We start from the raw sequence: 18,673 nt of genomic DNA, 5'->3' as shown, positions 1-18,673 counted from the left end.
CGAAAGCAAAGCTCAAGACATGCATGCACTATGGGTACCCCGCTAATCCAGCGGTCACAAGATAAATAAATAAACACAAACTCCTGTGCCGACATACACAAGACTCGAGAAAACACCTGGCACAGTACGAAATAATAGAGTAAATTTTACTTAGACATCAGAGTGGATAGGGATTGACGAGACTGCCTGTACACCACACCGACTCTGACTCTGCCGTTAAAGCTGACTCCCTTGGTATGGCCCACGCCGCCACTACCTGGAATGATGGAAAGCAAGGTGAGTCGAGAGACTCAGCAAGCATAAGGAAGAAAAGGCTGAAGGCTACACAAAATCAGAAATCTCACCCCAGAATAAATCCCCAGGTACACACAAGCCATGAGACGCTACAACATAACAGCTCAATAGCATAACAAAATAAAAGCACATACCGGTCCTTGGGGCCCACATAAGACACTTGGCACCCAAGTCCCATACCAACCTGCCGCTGCCCTGAAAGGCAACAAATGTCTCCACAAACCTGCGCGCGCTGTCCCAGGCCGGTACTCCCGTCACCTGTATCCGTCGGTACTCCCGACAACCGAGCCATAGGCTCCCTCGGAACGGTACTCCCGTCCGAGAACTAAATACTACTAGTATCCATGCAATGCACATAGAAATGCAATGGCGTAGTGAGCATCAACGTGATACAAGGCGCCCATACATCCAGGTATCAGGCCATGCTCCGCCCACATAGTAAACCACACGCCATGCATATGCTCGCGCTGGATGCAACCTAACCAAACTAGAATGTTCGTGTCCAAGCATTCTCAATAAATGGATATCCCAATATGCATCCCGTACCCATGTGCATATCAAATCATGAACAGTGATACAATGTATCTAATCATGCAGTAAATCACATACCGGCAGAGCTTGTCAGCAATGCTCGGCACCGGTCAACGGCCAGTGACTAGGGGTGTCCACCCGACGGTCCTCTTCAGAGCCGTACCGTAGTCTACCCCAACGTCACCAAACGGTTGACCCCTGCCCCACTGCTCAATAGCTCTAACCAAATCATAAGTAAATCCGAGAAAAACCGTAAATAAAACCCGCACGACTAGGAACCTAGTTCCCCAACTGGGTTCAGCATCATTCCGAAAGGAATGGGGGTGGCACAAACCCCCGTAGGCTCACAACAAATAAAATTATAAAAGTCTCAGATTTAATTTAAATTAAAACAAATGAATAATAGTTCAACCAATAAGACAAGGTACCGAATTAAAGTAAGGGAGGTGATAAAATACAGGAAATCACGGAGTCTTTCACGGGAATTAAAGAACACGAGAAGAGGGTTAGGAGCTTGCCTTTACACGACCGTTTCCTCAATTTCTTGCATTCCCGCTGCGAAGTAAAATGTTTAAAAACGTTTGATAACAATTAATAAAACCTGAGACTCACATTAATTAAATCTAATCGTATAATATAATTAATTTAGCCATCTAAATCCCACATAGGCACCTCGTAAATAAAATCCCAATAAATCTCATATTTCTTTTAAATTAAATCATGCCCAAAACATTCCTAATTCGTATAATTAATACGCAAAATCAAACCGAATTAAGGGAAGACAAGGGATTCACCAAATGGAAATAGATCGCAAGGGTAGAGGAGAACTTGCCTCGCTTAAGCTGATTACAGCGTTTTCATGCGTAAACATCACCAAATTAATACACGCTGTAAATTAGATTAAACTCCCAAAATTAATAAAATTGAGCCCAAAATTAAATTTCAACCGTAGAGAATGTATAACACATAATTATTTACTTACCTGATTAATTAAATCACGATTAAACGTAATTTAATCTTCAATTTTTCTCTAAAAAAATGACCCTCGCGCGCGCTGCTTCTTCTTCATTTTTCTTCCTCTGGTTCTGTCTCAAATTTGGCCGAAATCGGCCTTAAAATCGCAGCAAAAATGCTGCTTTAACGCGAGGCAAATGGGCGGCCCACAGCGCGCCACGTGGCGCGCCCAGCAGCTGCACATGGCTGCCACCGCCTTGCCCAAAACGACGCCGTTTTGGGCAAGGATTTTGGCTGAAAAATCAGCCAAAATTCTCCAGCGCGCGCGCACACCCGAGGGGGCTCGAACCCGCGACCTCACCCAGCACACGAGCACTCGCGACCGCCCGCGCTAGCCGACTCCTTTAACCATATAATGCCTTCACTTATATTTAAGGTGATTTGCGGCCACTTCGGCAAATCACATTTCAGCCCCCAGAACTTTCATTATTGGCACACACACCCCAGACTCCGATTTCCTTTATTGCACTTACACCCGAAAACTTTCAAAAATCCATTAAATTAATTTATTTTTTCTTATATCTCCAAATTCCCAAATAAATTAATAATTTCCATAAATGCAAGAATTAATAATTATCTTATTTACTTATTTTCTCAAAATAACATAAGTAAATATTTTCTCTTAATTTCTCTAATACTCCAAAATGACATCAAATGCCAAAATTATTAATCATTATTTATTTCTCAAATTTTCGGGATATTACAAATACCCCAGGAGCCTAGAGGAGAATAATATAAGTCGAGGATAGGTAAGGAAGGAAACAACATCAGCTGGATACCTTTTGGGCTGAATATTGGCAAAGAACTCCCAAATTAAGCTTGCTTGACCTGGGGTAATCCAGGGATGGATGACCCCCCTGGGAAGTTCGTGTAGGCCTATCAGGATAAGTTGTTCCGGTCCTTCCTATCGCTCGAACGGGATGTTACAAGTTCACTGCACTATTCAAGAAATAGAGATTACACCCTCAAAAAAAGCTCACAAAACACTCAGTACAGAATCGATTTGATAACCAAAACTGTCCAAAATCACTAATACAGATTAGGGCATAAACTATCAAACCAAAAGGAAAAACATACATACAAAACTACAAAACCATGTACAGAGCTTTACAAATAATAGACAAGGGAAGCCACAAGGCTACCTCAAACCAAGGCTCCCGAAATACTTACCTTCATCTCTCTCTCTTTTCTCTCTCTGATCCTTGGCCTTACCTCTTCTTTAATGTCAATGGAGAAAGGGGGGGTGTGTGGTTTGTCGCTTCAAATCCTGATGGAGTGATAAATAGCTGCATTAGACGACTGGGATAGGGCTTCATAAAGCAAGATGGAAGGTTGAGATCAAATCGTGCAACACGATATTTCTCAACACGGAAGGATTAATCAGGCGACATCTAGAATGCATGGATGGTTATCACGTGGCCATCCATTGGGTGCCAAAGGCAACCCGAGGTTGCCTATCATGACCCTCCAACTCTTACATAAAACGACATCGTTTGATGCTTCACTTATAACAACATATATTGTACCTACTTTTAGGCTCTTGAGTTGCTTGTTGAAGGCACCGTATTTTTTAATTTAGTTTGGTAGGAAAGAGTTATAAAAATATTTGAGGAGACAATATTTAAGGGAAGGTGAAATTATTAAGTTATTTCTGAAAAGTAATAAATTTTATATTATCATGTGTTCTTATTGGTAAGTAATAGAGAAATAAAATGTATCTTTATATCCGGTCTAGATTTAAAAGAAAATGTCAATAGATTCAACTTTGAGATAAATTTCAAAAGATTTCAAACAAATTCAATAGATTTGTAGATATTCAAATTTGGTCTAGCAAATTCTCTATTAGCTCGTAACTGTTGAACTCAAAAATCTTGAAGATTATAACGAGCACTCTGGTTCATTGAGCATTTGAGTCTAAACTCATTTTTGTAAGCTAAATACTATTCACTATATCACTTTATAGAGTTGAGCATCGAAAGCTAAATTGTGGGGTTCAACATCTTGCCTCTTCCCGTGGGTGCTACGATAACATTGAGGTAAAGCCGATGATCAATCTCAATCATCATCAATATTTTTTGTTATCAAAATTCAAAAAAAAATTTAGAAGAGCACACATATTTTTGTATACTTATTTAATGCACATAATTAATTTGAGTTATCATACCGTCCAATAAAGATTTACACTCGAATCCTAACTTTCTTGCAAAAGCAGGGCTCTATCCCTAGTATAACCTTCAATGACCAAGTTAATATTTAAGAAAGAGTAAAATGAATAATATTGAGTCTTTAGGCGTCGGATTATTTATTAAGATATTACTCTTTATACAAATTGAGATTGCACATTAATTAATATAAATGTTCTTTATTTGCTAGTATAGTCTTATTTCTCAACATATGTCCTAATATAAAATTGTAGGTTTTTTTTTTTTTTTATTGGAATTCTTATTTAAAAAAATGTCTGATTAATTATTTGGAGTAATCATCCTTAAGATAATTTTCACTTTTATCTATTCAAGATGGCTACAAATTAAATTAAATGAATAATCCTATTATTATAAGATAATAAAATAAATATTAAAATTAAACCATATTTTTTAAAATATTTAATCAGAATCTCATCCTAACAAGATTCATACGTGTATCCCAACGTGACCCTTTATAGGTATAACAGTTTAGGCCTACTTCTAATTTTAATTATGTTTTCTTCTCATCCTCTTAAAGAGAAGCTTCTAATTTATTATCTCCATTAGGATTGTTAGTTAGTGTGGGGAAGTCACGTCTTCAAATTATACTTTTATTTGAAAGGAAAGCGAATTGAGATACATTACTTACTTTATAAGTCAAATTATGACATTTATTTTAGTGATTAAGACGTGAGATATGTGTCTTGTCAACTTCTTTGTTAACTAATAAAAAGATTCACATTAAATTTTTTTTTTTGTCTAAAATTAGAAGATCTCCCTTGATTATTACAATCTCCACTTTATATAAGATATGACATCTTGATAAATAAGAACCTTTCATATTAAAGTACTCATTGCTCTTTATTTCACTTTTTCTTGAATATTAACTTACAATAAAAGAATTCAAACTTAAACACAATTATGATGTCGCAATCATTAACGAACTCTATTATTTATTTATTTTTTCTTTCTTTTTTCTTGTAATCTATCTAATTGACATCATGAAGTGGCACTCTAGTTTGGTATTGCTTGGCCAAAAAAGGAGGCAACAAAGTCTTTGAGGGAGTTTTATTCACACAAAGTATTGCCATAGATGTTTCACCATATTAAACTAAACAAAATTGATATTGTGTTTGGAGTTTGATTTAAATCAACCTTAAATTAGATTGGATTAAAATTAGAATTGGCCAAAGATTTAGATTAAAGGCCAAATCAAATAAGGGTAGCACCAAACTAGTTCGGTTCAATCCAAACAAATCCAATTAGTAAATAACAATATATGTATGTTGTGTATATATAATTATATTTATTTAGTCTTCAATTCAAAATTGAGATCGAATCAAACACCAATTTTTAAAATTTTTTGAACCCAAGACTAAACCGAACTTATTTAGTCTTGAACCAAATTAGATTTTTCAATCCAATTTAGTGTAGGCCAAAATTTGAACACCACTATTTTGAGTTTTTTATTCTAATTTTTCGGAACAAGCTTGAAACTTTCCTTCTTGCATAAACTTGAAATATGATCGATGTATACATATGAGTTAGGATTGTATATTTATTGTAATATATAGAAAAATTAAACAAGAAATATTATTCCTAAATAAAATAGCTAAGTCATGCGTGGGGCAGTAGCCTCCACTGAGATGCCCAAATTATTTTTTGGGTTAAGAAGGACCATCAACTTTTAAGTGGTAAAAACTATGAGATTGAGATATTGATTGTGATTGTTTTTTAATCATAAATTGATAAGTTTGAGAAAAATGGTGAGATTTGAGCATTTAGTAGATTTGATTATTGAATTGATAGAATTATTCAAATCAAATAAATTGAACATATATCAAAAATTGAACTAAATCGATTGAATAGATTTTTAAATTAAAAAACTAAAATAAAAAAATGTTCAAACCACATCGTTTTTGATATTTTAGCTAATTTTATTATTTCTGCTTTTATAATAGAAAAATTGAATCAAAGTAAAATAATCAAAATTGTTAAATTTAAAAATTAAACCAAACTGACCTCCAACACAAATTGAACTTATAATTTCTCGATTTAACCAAAATATTATTCAATCCCGATAAGAACTTATTCACGATAAGAACTTGTCCAATGTATGAAAGTCACCACTCTCTCTCTGCTCAAGGAGGCAGAGTTGACAATTTACTCAATTTAGATTTATTTATTTGGTTAATTTGATTTTAAAATGCATTAAGTTGAATTTATAACTAATTGTATTAAACATAGATAAAATTAATTTATTTTGAACTTATTTGGACCAGACTAAACTAGACCATATTATTAGTCCAATCTTAGATATTTCAATTAGAAGCTTATCAATCCCAATTCGAGACCAGGTTGATCCGTTTCATATCGATTCCACACTCCTACGAATAATTGCTTTGATTTTAATTAATTTTATGTAGTAGTTCTTCAAAATGACAATTCATCGCTTTAATTTTTTAATTAGTAATAATATGGATATGTTAAATCTATATTTTTATTTTTATATTTTTATCTATTTATTTAATTTTTTTATTATTTTAATTATACTTATAAAATTATATTTTTAAATTAATTTAACTCTTTATATTTTGATATTTTTTTTATATCCCAAGTCAAACTTTTTATTATTTTGATTATATCTCTCGATTTATATTTTTGACTCAATAACTTATGTATTTTAACGTAAATAAAATATAATATATATTTTATTATCTTATTTTATGATAAATAAAATATATTATATTATACACTGAATATATATTATATTCAGTGTATTTGAATGGGCGCTGATAAACAAAAAAAGAAAATGACGGCCGGCGACTCAGTCAACAGGATCTACATCGGGCAAGTGGATTGGGGGCTGGGGCCTTATTTAGCCCTTAATTATTATTATTTCTTTATTATATTGAGCTCCTAATTAACTTGTTATAATGCACAGAATCTTGTGTGGCTGTTTGTGGGCCCCACCCACACCACATTTCATTTTCAGTTGATTTAATTAAGAATGTTTGGAATCTCCGCCTCACTTACGTAATGACGTCGCACTTACTGATAAGTGTGCTCTCGTCCACTCAAATATAAAAGATGATATTATAAAATTTAATTTTTAGATTTTGAAATGAACGTTGTTAAGTGATTTTTGGTATTCATACTTTTAATTATGTTAAAAAAGATAAATTATAGATTAGATCTTTAGCTCATGTAATGAGTAAAAATTAAACTCGTAACTCACTAAATTAACACTGATATATTACTCATTTAACCACTTAACCTATGTATTGAGGATTTAATTTTTAAATCTTAATTTTGTAGAACCCAATTTTTGTGGACATGTCCCAAGAAAAATAACTATTTTCATCTAGTCCCATAAGAAATTTTTTTATTAATTTTAGATTTATTTTATTTATTAAATTCCCCTTTCACAAAGCACGAGGATATTAAAAATAATTTCAAATATCATAACATACTTCATCTTTAGAGTATCAATCCCCTAAAATAAATCACGAGCCTCACAGAAATTACTCTTTTTTTTTTTGGGAGAAAAAATGAGTATGAATCCAACCGACAATCTAATTATTAATTAAATCGTGAACTTAGACGTTGGATTTATTGTATTTAATTTTTTTATATACATAACACAAATCACCATTGTTGTAGGGCACCCCCACGTGGTGGCGTGGCAGAAAGCTGGAATCTCTCGAGAGACCAATAGTGGTTTCATTTTCCCCCAATCACTTTCCACACTTCCAAACAAACAATATGCTCCACAATCGAATCGAATTAAAAAAATAAAAAAACTAAAAAACTGAAATAATAAAGTATTCAAACCGCGTCATTTTTTATATTTTAGTCGATTGCATTATTTCTGCTTTTATAATACAAAAATTGAATCAAATTAAACTAATTAAAATTGTTAAATTTAAAAATCAAACCAAACTAACCTCCAACATAAATTGAACTTATAATTTCTCGATTTAATCAAAATATTATTCAACCCCGATAAAAACTTTTCCAGTGTATGAAACTCACCACTCTCTCCTCAATGAGGCGGAGTTGACAATTTACTCAATTTAGATTTATTTATTTGGTTAATTTGATTTTAGAATGTATTAAGTTGAATTTATAACCAATTGTATTAAACATAGATAAAATTAATTTATTTTGAACTTATTTGGGCCAGATCACACTGAACTAGACCATATTAGTCCCATCTTAGATATTTCAATTAGAAGCTTTTCAATCTCAATTTTAGACAAGTTCCATCTGATCCAAATCGATTACACACTAGTACGAGTAATTGCTTTGATATTGATTAATTTTGTGTAATAGTTCTTTAAGATGGCAATTCATCGCTATAATTTTTTAAGGCCGAATAGACTAATATATCCTGAAGTTAGGGTCAATTTTTAATTTTATCCAATTTTGACCTTTGGTTTAATTTGATCATTGAACTTCCACTTTTGTTTCAATTTATCCTCGATCCAGCAAGTATGTGTTCTATTTTATGTAGCAACTGATGTGGCGTGCTGATGTGTTCAATAATAAACATGTCAGCAAAACGACACCGTTTTTGGGTCATACCAAATTTTTCAAATTGAAAGATGAGGCAAAAAGTCAGAAGTAAAAGTCGGGGACAATAAAGCCAGATCTAATGATCTCTCCGGCAAAAGATGAGATGGAGAGGCAGAAGCAGAAGTCGTCAGATTCGACGATCTCTGCGGCAAATCATCAGTTCCTGATGCAGCATGGATAGAGGCAGCGTCCATCGTAAGATTCGATGATCTCGACGAACTGTCGGAGGCAGTGGGAGGGTTTTTGGTGCTTGAAAGCTTAGAGGATGGGGGAACTCAATTGGAGTTGTAGACAAAGGTATCGGGGACCCTAAGCTTGGCCTTTTCCTTTTCTTTCTTTTAAGCCATGGTTGCGATAGCAACAACGGCATGGTTTGTGCTTGGAGAAGACAAATGATGCAGGAAGAAAGAATAAATGGTGGTTTTGGTTTTGTTGTTTGATGGAAATTAATTCAATGCGATTGAAAGGAACTGAGAAATTTGGTATGGCTTCTACTTTTCAGTATAAAAATCTCCAAATCATCCACAATCTTCCACGTATCGTCGAACACGATACATTTTGCGGCTCCCAAGTCGCTATCCACTGCTTCTTATGCGGTTCCACCACCCTCTCATCCGCTATTGAGGACAACGATGCTTCTTCCAACGCATTGTCCACTTTCAGCTCGAGGCCTAGAGCGTCAAAGTCGCAGTCTAAGTCATTGGCACCGTCATTATAGGTCTGCAACAACCCATCAAACGTCAACCCCCTCTCACTGTCAATGAACTCGCCATAGGTTTGGAAAATCTCGTTGAGAATCACGTTTATTTGCTTGTCACTGAACTTGACCACAGGGTTTACCGTGACGACGAGAGCCGCCATTTCCTCTCTATTCAATTGACCATCTCTATCGGCGGCGAATTGTTAGAAGATTCTCTTCACCTTCTCCGAACTGCTGCCTCTCATCACCATCCCTAGATCGGTTCTAAAAATGTTCCTAGGGTTTCAAAACATTATAGTCATTCCAAGCACACCAGATCTGGCCCAACTCGACCTAATGTATCCATAGTTCTAACCTAGATCTTGCCCAATTTACCCATGTTACTGACGTGTCCATTATTAGACATGTCATTATGCCACATCAGCTGCCACATAAGTTGGGACACATGCTTATTGAATTGAGGATAAAATTGAAATAAAAGTGAAAGTTTGATGACCAAATTGAAACAAATGTCAAAACTGGATAAAATTAAAAATTGACCATAAGTTCAGGATATATTAGTCTATTCGACCATTTTTTAATTAGTAATAATATAAATATGCCAAATCTATATTTTTGCCCTTATATTTTCATTTTTTTTTTGTGTCCATTCAAATTTTTTGTTGTTTCAATTATACGCATAAAATTGTATTTTTGAGTTAATTTAACTATCTGTACTTTTAATTTTTTTTTATGTGAAGTCAAACTTTTCATTGTTTTGATTACACCCCTCGACTTACATTTTTGAATTAATTTAACTCTTGTATTTTGAAGTGAATAGAGTATAATATATATTTTGCCATCTTACTTTATCTTTTTTTTTACACATAAAAATATATGTATTAAATTAACTTAAAAAAATAAGTGTAAAGATGTAATTGAAATAATAAAAAAATTAACTTATTACACAAAAAATATAAAAATACAAAAATATAAATATAAATTTAGCCAGCATAGATGCCTACTAACGTAGAATTTAAGATTTTAGGGGATATGAATAGGTACTGATAAAAAAAAAAAAAAAATGACGGCCAACAACTCAGTCAACAGGATATACATCGGGCAAGTGGATTGGTGGCTAGGGCCTTATTTAGCTCTTGAAATTATCGCCTTTGCGTGGTCCCTCGTTGCTCGTGCCCTCGATTTCGACAAAGAAAATAAATCGCAGGTGAAAGTTTTGCCTCATTGCACAGGGCAAGAAGTCGAATCCATAATCTACTAGTACGAATCCCAACTTATCGCGGCACAACTACTTGACTTATTATTATTATTATTATTATTATTTCTTCATTACATGTTGTGGTTATGGTATTGGCATGTGTGCTGGAAATGGGTAGTGTTTTTAGGTTGCTTTTGAGTGGGAACGTAATTCTTGACGTGATTATGGTGTGCTGGGTTCTTACGTTGATGTTAACCCTTTGATCCTGTGCTGCCTGCCTGGGTGTCCTTTGTAGGGCTCGTTGGGCTGATTGCCACCATCGTGCAGCCTCTTCTTCTAGCATGAAGGTGGCGCAATTAACCTTCTCTTTGTCACTGCACTGCAGATGTTGGAGCAGCTTCTCAGTTTGCTCTATCCAGTACTCGGCTGCACTGGGGTCATCTCCCGCTTTTCCTCTAAACACCGGGGGTCTTTGCCAGCGATACTGATCCAGCATATGGGGGGTGTGCCTTGGTGGCTCGTTCCTTGTTACATGTGTCAGCACGCCCTCTAAGATCCGCTCTATTCGATCAAGTCTACTCTCACTAGGACCTGATTGCTCTTCTTGTCGTCTACTGCTCGCGGCACGATTCGTGGAGCGACTACGGTGATTACTCGTAGCTGAATTCGCAGAGCGACTATGGCGACTGCTTGTGGCGCGACTCACTGAGCGACCACGATGACTGCTACTACCGCTTTCTTCGTCTCGCTCATTGAGATCCGTGATTCTTCGAGTTTTCACCATCTGAAAAAGGAAAACACCGACACTTTCTTAGAGGTAACCTCAATCATTAGAATCCTTAGACTGTATTCTCAATAACACTAACCGAACCATCCTAGGTTTCTCATTTCCCTAGGATCCATGGCAAATATCAAATCATTCTAATACTAGAACCTCAATGCTTCACATCTCCTATTTGCAAACCTATCTCAATCATTCTCAATTTCCACTAGTACCCCTGAGTCTCCAATCGGGGTTTTTGCTAGTTTGCTCTGATACCAAATGTAACGCCCCATTTTCCCACAACGAGCGTTAACTCGAGATTTCGGGAATATTTTTTTTTCAACATCGAACACACAACATAAGTCTCTCATATACCTTCATCACAATCATTTCCCGTCAATCCCGATCGTACCTTCTTAGCATATCAAAATTTAATAATAAACTAAGACAGGTATCAACAATCACATCAGCGGAAGCAAGATCGAAACCTCAATGATATATAACCGACAATTCTTTTATAATAACCAAATCGATGTTTCACATGAAAATATCAAAATATTACATAACCTCTGAACATCGTAATCATGGACAAAACCTACGAAAACTAAACATAGCCGCTACATCTCGATGATATTCTTTCCCTTGGCGCCACTGCTTCCACCTGGAACGTTTGAATATTCCAGGGACATAGTCCAAATTAGATGCTGAATTATCTAAGTGAGAGTTCAAAAACGTTTTCATGCAGATATGAAAAATCATATACAAAATCGATAAATCCCAACATGCACCAGCCTAAGAGAATCCCACATAGCACTTAACCCTAATCGGGGAAAATGCAATCTCTCTAAAGGCGACACAACCACTTCGGTTCATTGGCAAAACAATCATGCTTAAGAGGGACAACCTCGACATATGAACCCGGGAATCACCCCATTGTCATTGTTAGGCTTTACGCTCCAACTCAAAAGCATTCCAAAACCCAACGCAACCCTAGCCCCAAGAGTGCCACATCAGCACTATCCTCGGAATCGACGTCACCTCGGCATTAATGCTATTGCTCAAAGGAACCTGGGGTGGTGTCCACTCGCAGTCCCGCCACTTGAGCCAACAACCGGGGTGGTGTCCACTCTCAGCCCCGCCACTTGGGTCCCGTAGGGTGAAGTCCGTCTCAGCCCCGTCCCAAGTGGGTCACCTAGCATTAATCCTAGGTACGCATCCCGAGTGCCGTCACTCTGGGCTACGTCACAAATTACCAACCCACGTCCCACATGGACGACACAAAACAAGCCAATGCCGAAAAATCATAACATGCATAAAATCAACATCTCAATGTATGCAATTTACCGTACGAAATTCAATGCATGTGTAAATAATTGTTTGGACAACCATAATAAACCAAGCCATAGGGATGAACATTCACAGTAAACCATTCACATGTCACTTAAAGTCTTTTTGGGTAGAACCACTCACAATTCCAAACAGAGTTGGGGGTGAACACTCACAATAACCATTCATAAACCACAAACGAGTTTTTCGATAGAACTACTCACCTTTGGGCGCAATTCGAATTCTTCTTGAAAAGCGCGGTTTGCCTCGATTTGCGTGCTTGTCTCGATTTGCGTGCCTTCTTCGAACTTCGCATGAGTCACCTTGTCTCAACCCTCAAGGCACCCTAATCATCACATTTATCCAACAATTATAATTTTCCTTAATTTTTCTCACAATTTTCCTATTTTTCTCCCATTTTCTTTTCTAATAATCCAAAATAAATATCTACACAACTATTTTCTCAAATATTTTTACATAATAATTCATAAAACAATATTTATAAGCCTCTGGGATTTTCTGGAAATTTTTCACATTTTACTCCTATTTTCTCAAATTTCCATAATTACTTTTCCTTGAGAAAATTTATTTCTCATCGATTTACTTCGAATATACTTCAAGAAAAATCACAAAAAGTCATCAAATAAATTCCTTATACTTCTGGAATTTTTTCAGAATTTTATAAAAATTCCTCCTATTTATTTTCTATTTACATTTCCTTTCAAAAATCAAAAATAATTATTTCCCCAAGAAATTTCCAAGATAAAAATTCACCAGATTAAACTATTAATCTTTCTTGAATTTCTGGATATTTTTCCATAATTTTAATTCCTTTAATTCTATTTTTTATCGAATTTTATATATTTTCAGAATTAAAAAAATACAGAAAAATACCTCCGGTCATCTTCTCCGGCGACGGCACACCGGAAAATTGAAGCGACGACACCAGGCTGTTCCTCTCCCTTAGTCTATCCCAATGGTACCAATCTTGCTCGGAAAAAATCACCGGAAGCCTTCTGATTTGGCCAAAAACAGCCGGCCGAAGCTATCCCGCCACCGAACTCCGGCGAATCAAATTGACCCTTGATTAGAACTCCGATTGGCACGAAACTTTCCAGATCACTTACCCATCACCTTGCGAACAAAAGCCCCTTATTAGATCGCTCGATCGATCACTCTACAACCCGATTTCATCTTCACTCGATATATATATATATACATTCGGCCAAATGCAAAAACACCCCTATACCACTCCAAAAATTCCCAAAATTTCCAGAAATGATCCTATTCCCTCAAGTATCGAAAGCCCCTTATTGGTTTCCCTCGATTCGCTCTCAAACTTGAGCGATTTGATGATTTACATTCGGCCGAAACCCTTGACTATTTATAGCCAAAATTCGACCCCCACGTGGCCAATTTCCGGCCAAATCTTTCCCCACACGCTTCCTAGACTAGCCTAGGCCACTCTCTGCCGATCCTAGGCTGTCAAACGGCCGGATTTTCCGGCCAAATCCATGGCCAAATCGGCCATGCTTGTACTACTTTCTGAAAATTGCATTTTGGTCCTTGGAAATTTCTCTTTTGCATTTTGGTCCTTATCCTCAAGCCCCTGATCTTTCTAACATCCTCACTAAGACCCTCAAGATTAGTACTTCTCATTTCTCCCTTGAAATTTCTAAAAATTTACCGTTTTGACCTCCCTCGGGCATTTTTAGAAAATTACACTTAGGCCCGATTGATTTATTTGACCTCAAATCCACTCGATTCAACCTGAAACCACTTAAGGGTTGTTCTATACATCGAATACTAGTCCTTAACACTCTCCGTTGACTTTTTGGATGTCGTTTACAGCAATTCGGTAATACGACCTAATTGGCAGCTGTATTTTTGCTGTACCGAAAACTGTTTCCGATCTCATTTTTTTCATCACTAAAAATCATAATTTTAATTGCTCGTCGATACTATACCATTTTCCTTGGCTATCTAGGGTCCGAGGTACTCCCTCTAATTAATTCGGTCGTCTAAAGCTGTGTTAGTGTGCCCTATAGTCTTATTTTTCCCAAAATTTCAATTATACCCTTCATCAAATATCATTTTTATCCTCAAGATTATTCTCGGGTGTTACATATAGCCGTTATATTAGATCTATAGTAAGTCTTTGACTATGTGCAAAACATTCAGCTATGTATATTATTTTGATAATGTCATGTTGAATATCGATATAGTTCCTTGGACATAAATAAGGAATTATCGATTATGTATTATTGAGGTTTTAATCTTGATTTCACATATGTGATGATATTACCTATCTTAACTTATTGATTATTAAGTTTAATATGTTAAAAAGGTATAATGGGATTGTCGGGAAATAATTTATATTAACTGTATGGAAAAAAAAATATTCTCAAAATCTCCGGTGAATGTCACGTTTGAGAAAAGTAGGGTGTTATAAGGAAAATAAATTTATCTAAAAAATTTAAAATAAGAAGTTATATAATTTTTTTAAATAAATTTAATACACATAATAAAAAAAATTATTTGAAATAGAATTGATTTTTGTAGGACAACCCCACGATATTATACAGGTCCAAGGAGTGGGTGGTGTGGAAGAAAGCTGGAATCTTGCTGGACTCGAGAGCGAGACCAATAGTGGTTTCATTCTCCCCCACCCCAAATCACTTTCCACACTTCCAGACAAACAATATGCCCCCCAAATCACTTTCCACACTTCCAAACAAGCAATATACCCCAACTACTAGGTTGCTCGATTGAGTCAACGGGTCTGTCCTGATTATGTTTATTTCTTAAAAAAACTTATTACAATATGTCATATATTTTATCAATCAAAACCTGACACGTCTTGCTAATTAGAGAATAACATGTGTTGCCAATTCCTTCACTAAGTAGTATATGAATTGACCAAAATGTTAAGAGTGAATAGATCGAAGTTGTGTAAATTATCAAACTGAACAAACCAAAAAATTTTGAAAAACTAGACAAATACAAAAAAAAAAAAAAAAACAACTGAAAAAATTGAAAATTTTTTTTTTGAAAAAATCGAACAAAAAAACAAAAAGAACCGAAAAACCTCAAAAAATAAAAAATTATGGTCGATTTGATTAGTTCAGTTTTTTTCAATGCAAAAACTGAATTGAATCAAAATAATCAAAATTGTCAAATTTGATAATTGAATTGAACTGAACCTTAGTTGAAATCAAACCAAATCAGCAATTTTTGTCTGTTCGGTTTGGTTATTTTAGTTAAATCGAAGTTTTACACACCCCTACTTATTAGCGAAAAGGTCCATCGTTAAAAGAATTCTCTCGAAATTTGAGAGGGAGGAAGAAATTCTGCCAAAAAAAAAAAAAAATGAATGAAATCGATGAAGAAACGAGGGAGAAACAAGTTTCGTTGGAAAATTTGAAGCTTCGTTGGAATCTAGGCCCAAATTGCGGAAAACAGTTAGGTAAGTTCGGTTTAAGCTTATAATCGGGTAGGGAAGAGAGAGAGGAAGCCGTAGAAACTAGCGAGAGTCGAATCGAAGTTAAAACGATGGAGAAATTACGAAAAAATAAAGGCTGCAACAAGTCCGTGTTCGTCGTCGTCGGAGAAGATAGCCAGCACATGCAGTGCACACGCCAATATGTCCTGCGTGTGTGGGCGCGTGAGCCCACTTCTCAAAGCGCGTGAGGGCGCATGTGGCCTTGGTTTTCCCTACAATTTCTCACACAAGTAAGTTAAAACATATAGAATAATGTTATGTAAAAATATTTGATTTTTGGTTTATGAAAACTTGTATTTTCTACAGAAAATCCAATCCCGCCCTCTGTAAACTTTACTTTCAAAGGTAAGACAACAAGGGGAGTGGTTCTTGCATGCTTCTTACTTCATCTTAATCATTATTGATTTCATTTGTGTGTGGTTTGTAGCTTACATCTCATGTTTCCTCTATTCCAAGCATATTCTTTCTATTTTTGCACACATCTCAGCATTTGTGGTTGAGGTTAGTTGGTGGGTCATCATGTGTGATCGTGTCTGTGCGGTGGGAAGCGATTGCATGTCTGTGTGGTGGGACTAGAGTTTGAACATGATGACTGGTGGGGATGATGGAGAGGTTAGTTGGTGGGTCATCATGTGTGATTGTGTCCGTACGGTGGGAAGCGATCACGTGTCCATATAGTAAGACTGGAGTTTGAACATGATGACTAGTGGGGATGATGGAGACAGGGGAATTTCCATAACCTATTGCATACTGCATTTGCATGCACTGATTTTGTTTTTCTGAACCATTCTCTGAGATTTTTCATATCTCATATCGGCATATTTAAACTTGCCAAGTACCCTAGGTTCTAGTTCAAGCAAAGGTAAAAAGGTAGTGCTTGGCTAGTTTTGAGTTTTTTATTTTAATGTATACCCCTGTAATCCAAATAATGTATTGTAAATAGCAAATAGGATACTCAAGATTGTGAGAGGTGTGTGTGGATGTCCTACAATTGTACTACAAGTAATGACATTGTAATCCCGTAGATAGTGGGTTAATGGATTGGGTACATAGGATGTGTTGTACTATTGTTTGTAGTCATAACCCTTGTGTTAAAAATGTGCGTAGGGGTTCACTATATGTATATCTCGAATGATGCACTACAAATGTTGTATAAGGAAGCTGCCATGATGATAAGGGTTTATTTGTTAGTTTTTGAGGACGAATGTTATAATTATACTTATATTAAAGATTTTATAGTGAAAATCTTTATTATCTAGCTTTAGGTAGTTATCAAGTTCGATCATTTTCTTTTATTAGTAAAGATTTTCATAATGCTCATATGTGATATTAGCTTATATTTAATATTAAAGTGTATTTAAAAAGCAGGGCATTACAACTTCTATGGTCATTCCGGCAAAACTCACTTGGGGAAAATGCAAGTTGCGCTACCTGGACAATGGACAACATGGATGCCAATAATTTCATGCCAAATACAATATCACGATTATCGAGGCAATATAACATGTACAATTATGACAAGATGCACATAAATCGCATATAATTTGGCAACCCTTGTGAAATTTATGCTCAACTTAGTTAAATCATTTTACGTGTAAATTTTTGGGATAAATCACTCACATTGATTTAATTGTTTAAACTTTCTCGAAACACGTGCCTTATCCCAAAACAAGTGCTCTGATATTTTTCTTGACCAAAATTTTGAAAAAATTAATAAAATTAAATTACCTAATTTTTTTGAATTTTTTTTCTCTATTTTTCCTTTTTTCTTACTTTTACGCGTCTTCTTTAACCTTCTTCTTGCCAGTCGACCACTGGTTTTGCTTGTTTTTCTTCCTCTTTCTTGCTTTATTCTTCCTTCCGACCACCATGGAATCACTTGTGACTCAAAAGTCCAGCCAAAACACCTTTGATTTAGCCGATTAATCCTCAACTCCAATAATACCTTACTTTCCGAAGAGAGTTCGAAACCACTTCAAATCATCACCAAAATACCTTAATTTTTTCAGAAATCTTCTCACTCACATGGAAAACAAAAGCCCTCTATCTATTTTTTCCAATTTTTTCTCGAATGCTTGGATGTTTTGAATGAAAATTTGATGAAATCCTTGGCCAAAATTTGGCTATTTATAGGCATTTCAGCCGTTTTTCTAGCCAATCCGATTACTTTCTTGCACCGGCCATCTTTCTCTAGGCTTTGATGGCTTAGCCCTCTCTCCCGAACGTCAATTAGACATTTGCCAACGGCTGTCGGCAGGTTGCAATGTTCATACTATTTTTTTACAATTCAACCCCTCATATTTTTCCATCATTCACTTTGGGCAAGTTGCCCTCAAGTCTTTAGATTTCAAAAAATTACACTTAATCCTCATAACTTTGAAAAATTATACTTTTATCTTCAATAACTTTGAAAAATTACACTTTTACTCCAACAAAAATTATACCTAAGTACTCCTTAAAGAAATTTTATCCTCGAAATTTTTCTTGGCCTAATACTCGAGATTTTTGCAAAATCTGGTCATATTGTCTAAAACATCTCTTTATTCACAAGAATCTTTAGTACAATTCCCAAAAGAATGGTCAA

The 18,673-nt window shown here is 35.5% G+C and overlaps 1 protein-coding gene and 1 long non-coding RNA gene across 2 annotated transcripts in view; one reads left to right on the top strand and one right to left on the bottom strand.

The window, feature by feature from the left end:
- Nucleotides 1–18,673, top strand: part of LOC127812990 (protein TIC 55, chloroplastic) — an 87,722-nt gene that overhangs the window by 22,842 nt on the left and 46,207 nt on the right. The gene's annotated exons all lie outside the window — the stretch shown is intronic.
- On the bottom strand, nucleotides 11,772–13,914 carry LOC127812995 (uncharacterized). The gene is made up of 3 exons (XR_008026038.1): nucleotides 13,482–13,914; nucleotides 12,812–12,933; nucleotides 11,772–11,922 (listed from the first exon to the last, which is right to left on the bottom strand). It is a non-coding gene; the product is annotated as an uncharacterized LOC127812995 (long non-coding RNA).

Source organism: Diospyros lotus, chromosome 11 (assembly GCF_014633365.1).
Source record: "Diospyros lotus cultivar Yz01 chromosome 11, ASM1463336v1, whole genome shotgun sequence".
Taxonomy (NCBI): domain Eukaryota; kingdom Viridiplantae; phylum Streptophyta; class Magnoliopsida; order Ericales; family Ebenaceae; genus Diospyros; species Diospyros lotus.
Note: the sequence above shows the minus strand (reverse complement) of the source record. Positions and strands in the feature narration are given on the sequence as shown.